The 4,766-nt window shown below is 42.8% G+C and overlaps 1 long non-coding RNA gene across 1 annotated transcript; it reads right to left on the bottom strand.

The window, feature by feature from the left end:
* Nucleotides 1–893: 893 nt before the first annotated feature.
* On the bottom strand, nt 894–4,244 carry LOC119302249. The gene is made up of 4 exons (XR_005147438.1): nt 3,541–4,244; nt 2,732–2,861; nt 1,938–2,097; nt 894–1,184 (listed from the first exon to the last, which is right to left on the bottom strand). It is a non-coding gene; the product is annotated as an uncharacterized LOC119302249 (long non-coding RNA).
* Between the last annotated feature and the right edge of the window lie 522 nt (nt 4,245–4,766).

The raw sequence follows: 4,766 nt of genomic DNA, 5'->3' as shown, positions 1-4,766 counted from the left end.
CCCTATAGGTTTGGTAAAGTATAGACATGACCCGGAACCCCTTCCGATCAATGATCAACATCGAAGCTGTGGACACCCATATTGACCCCTATACCCACACGAATGAATATTCGAGTGAACCTCCAGTTGCCGTGTGCTATTCCTGTTGCTTCAAGATATTTTATAAAGACCCGAGGTGAGATTTACTTGCATCCCCGTGGATCAACAACTTGTCCACTATGCTAGTTACCTCGTTACTGGTTTTGTTCTCTTTTCTCGTTTCCGTGTTCCGGCATCCCTGTGATCAAATCACACTATGTCTGGCCAGACGATGATGGATACCGTAACATCGAGAGGGCCCGAGAATATCTCTCCATCGTCAGAGGAGCAAATCCCAATCTTGAGCTATCAAGTTACTTGACACACTTTTCCATGAACCCGTAAGCCGCCGTAATAGCCACCCATTTACGGATGATGTTTAACAAACCCCAAAGTTCATGAAGCAAGCATGAAGAAACTCGATACTCTCATGGTCTAAGGAATCATGCAAACGTTAACCATCTCTGTGTTATTTACCATTAACTTGTGACGAATGAATCTCATAGCATAACATCAAACCGGGTCGATTCAACACAAATGTTTTCTTAACATTGTGCCCTCAAAGTTGCTCTCATAGACATGCCCATGATCAGGAAAACAGAACCATCATGCAACACTTGAGCTAGTCTTAGAGGCCAAACTAGGAATACTTCTTACCGTTTATTATTCCACACGTGCATATGAGTCTTCCTTCGAGCCTCGTGGATATTGTAGACTCGAGAATCATTGCAGTTATAGCATGGAACATAAACATAATTATGAACTCGGAGATAAATAATATCATTTATTATTGCCTCTAGGGCATATCTCCTACAAGTAGCAAATCACATGAAATAAAATACATCATCCATCGACTCCTCTACACATCCAAGGTTCAAGGCCCAACAAGTGCACATCAAAATAATTCTAAAAGTGCAAAGAAAAGTAGTTCTACCAGTGCAAGTGCACAACAAAAGGAACCAACAAGTGCACAAGCGCACAACAACATAGTTCTACAAAGATTGGATGAGAATCACAAGTTTTAGTTGATCACACATAACATCAATGAGAAACAAAGCTTCTAGTGCCCTCCTACCGTCCGCTTGTTCTCAGTGCTTCAGACCATCCTGGTAATTGGAATAATCAAACATAAGAAAGCATACAAAATATGAGCAAACGAAAGACAAATGGTGGTTTTACATTCACCAGTGAGACTTAAGAGTTCACATCAATGAATAGAAACACAAGACATTAAGACATGCTCCCATAGAAATTTCAGGACTTGCAAGATTATTCCTATGTAGCTCTCAACACTTTGTGCAGAAAAAGCTCACATCAATAACTTCCAGGATCAAGATATGTGAATCATGCACCTTTAACACAATACAATAAACAACACAACCATGAGCAGCACAACACAACACAACACAGCTCATAAAAAACCAAACCAAACTGATTCCAAACTATAAGTTAACCTCGACACAAACAACACATGCACACACAGTGTACATGGCAGAAACACAACCTCATATATAAAACTTAACATAATTCATTAGTTTAAATCTAAGGAGTACCAATCAGAACCATTTCTTGTAGGGATCTCAACCTTTATTGTTGAACAAGAAAAGGCTAACAACTAGTTACAGAAATAAACTATTGAAATTATCTTCCCAGAAGAGTCCAACAATTTGCATTAACTATTAACATGGTTGCAGAACTTCAATAGTAAAGAGGGTAGCTTGTTTCTTTGGTCTTTACTTGAATGGAATTATAACATGAAGCACATGAACAAATCATACGAACAAGCAACCCCATAAACACTCACTTGTATCTTGTTTATACTTTCCTTGCAAGAACAACATGTGGGGGAAGAGCATTACCTTGATGGGATCTCAGTAGAAGCATACAACCTGGACAGTGTAGGCTAAATCTGGAGAAAAAATAGTATTTCTCCACAAGGGTGAGATTGACCTACACATTGTCAAACAATCCTTGCGGTCACTTGGTTCAAATATTCCCTACGAGGTGATGAGCATTCCGCTGCAGCAAACAGATAGATTTAAAATCAAAATACAACCGCTTTTATGGAGACTACTACGAGGCAAGTTTAGCTAATATGACTTTTGTAGCATGCAAGATGTTTCTTAGATAAATAAAAACAAGAACAAGAGCTATGAAGGGGAACGCTTGAGCAACATATAATGAGAAGAATATTCAAAGAAGGTCATATCTTCCACACAAGACTGATCCGAACAAGAAATATTCAAGTCTATTAATTTATTACTGAATCACATAGCATCATAGGAGAAACCAATGATTCAAGTTTAACTAAGACATACATATAGGCTAAGGAATAGTAAGTCACAACCTAAAGTATTATTTTGACCACCATTTATTTGCACACGCAAAATCATCAGGTGCTCATAGTTCAGATAATCATCAGGTGCTCACAGTTCAGATCAGGTAAGGTAATTTTGTAGCTCCCCACTGTTGCTGGCCTAAGGAGACTCGTCCTCCAGCATAACAACATATTTGAAATCTCCATTATACGTAAATAAATGAGAGGACAGTGCATAAGTCACATTATATTATACAAGCAAGCTAAATCTAGTGTTCGTGGTCGGTGGCGTATATACATGCACATAGAGGCTGGAGTTGTGGAAGTCAATAATACTTGCCACCGCGGTAGAGTGAGGTGCCATGGGGCAGGTAGTGGAAGGCCGCCGCCACCCAGCACCCACTCACGCCCAAGCCTCATTTCTTCTCATCCTCTTCCTTTGTCCAATATGGCAATCCCCCTATTGCTGCTAGCAAGAAAAAAATTATGGCAAGGCTCAAAAACCAAACCAAGGAAACTAACATGATAGAGCATCAAATAATAATGCATAGATAAGCCTATATACAATGAGGCACATATATAATAAAAGAAGGGCAGCAGATAATAACCGACTATATGTTCATGCACATGTACCACAAAAAATCTCCTTACATTATTTTTCTCAAGAATTCCCTGTAGATGTTAGACATGCTTGAAAAGAAACCCGACTTCAGATCAGGCAACATACAGATAAAAGATTTAACTATTGTAATTTTACCTCATAACCAGGTCTAAAAATTCTAGTTAAGCAGTTACTGCTAACAATGGAGAACTTGTGAATAATCTGTAGGTCCAAAAGTTTTGCTCTACAACCTGCGTATCAAAATCCCACCATAGCTCAATTTCAGCTTGAATACTTTCAACGTTAAAGACGGCTATCAACAGGTGCAATGACACAACATCCAACATACCAAATTTTGAGAAAACAGGAGGTTAAATTTACACCAGCCATGATGTTTCATTCTAATATTCGGGTTTTAGATCTAAGTCTTCAGGATGTCCTGCAGGGGTGGTGATCCTGTCATGGTGCCACAAAGGCGATGAGCATCTTAACACCTAAAGAATCCAAGTAATGAAGAACACCTCCTGAATTCACTCTTTTTTACCTGGAATTAAAGCGTGTCCTTGAGCTGCCCAGTGCACACCAACGTCGGCCAATCCATTCGGGCGAATTGAGATCACAACCAATAGACCACCACAGAGAGACGCGGCAGCAAGTAGACGTGGCAGCGAGGAGGCGTCCTCTATGGCGTCGGAGCAGGGGAGGAAGTGGCCATCCAGTCCATGGCATCCTGGAGCTCGAGCGACGACAGATCTGAGAGGGAGAGGGGACGTGGTGAGGAAAAGTGGGATGAATGTGACGAGGAAGAGGGGAGGGACTCACCTGGGTCACCGGAACAATGACAGAGGCACACCGGCGACGCGGCAGCCCAAACCCTAGCGGATGGAGAGGTTCGCGCGTGGATGGCGTGGGGCAAAGTCACCGCAAACCCTAGATAACACGCCGCCGTGGTCTGGCCAGCTCGAAGGAGGGCGAGCATTGAAGCACAAGCAAGCTGGCGAGCCAGCAGGCCGCAACGCCGTCGCTGCTAGGCGGCGGTGCATCTATCGCCGGTGAGGTTTGGGGACCCTGCTCGATGTGTTGTGGGAGGACGAAGGGGGCGACTAGAATAGGAGCAGGTGGCGGAAGGGAGGATGGCCGGGTCTAGGAGAGGGGGTGGCGGCGGAGGGACCTTCCGACACGGTGCGAGAGGCGGCTTCATCGATCTGGATCAGGTAGAGCGAGAGGGAGGGAGGCTTCGGCGCGTGCATTCATGGGAAGGAAGGGGATCGAGGGAGAGGTTGTTTTTTAGGAAATGTAGCAGAGGTGGGTGAGAGACGTTGGATACGTGTAGCGTGGACGGCTCAGATTGCTTGCAGTGGGGCGATCCGAGGGAGAATGATTCTACGTCCTGATTGGTTCGAGAAATGTGCTATTTACAATAATTTTTAAGTGCTAAAAACATAAGGGGTTTGTGAAGCAGCTAAAAAAACTATGTTGCCAAATTGCACCACTAAAAATTTCACTCAAGTTATACCACATTTTTTTGCGAGAAACTTTCCGATCTATTCATCTTCAATCATGGTAGTACAACGAATACAAAAAATAATAAAAATTACATCCAGATCCATAGACCACCTAGCGACGACTACCAGCACTGAAGCGAGCTAAAGGCGCGCCGCCGTCATCACCCCTCCATCGCCGGAGTCGGGCACATTTAATGGATGATAACCAACTTGTATGCATTTTTCGTTCTTTCTAGCTATTTATGCCTTTTAAATGGGTTTTTGC

This window comes from Triticum dicoccoides, chromosome 1B (assembly GCF_002162155.2).
Source record: "Triticum dicoccoides isolate Atlit2015 ecotype Zavitan chromosome 1B, WEW_v2.0, whole genome shotgun sequence".
NCBI classification, from domain to species: domain Eukaryota; kingdom Viridiplantae; phylum Streptophyta; class Magnoliopsida; order Poales; family Poaceae; genus Triticum; species Triticum dicoccoides.
This window is presented reverse-complemented; position numbering and strand designations above follow the sequence as displayed.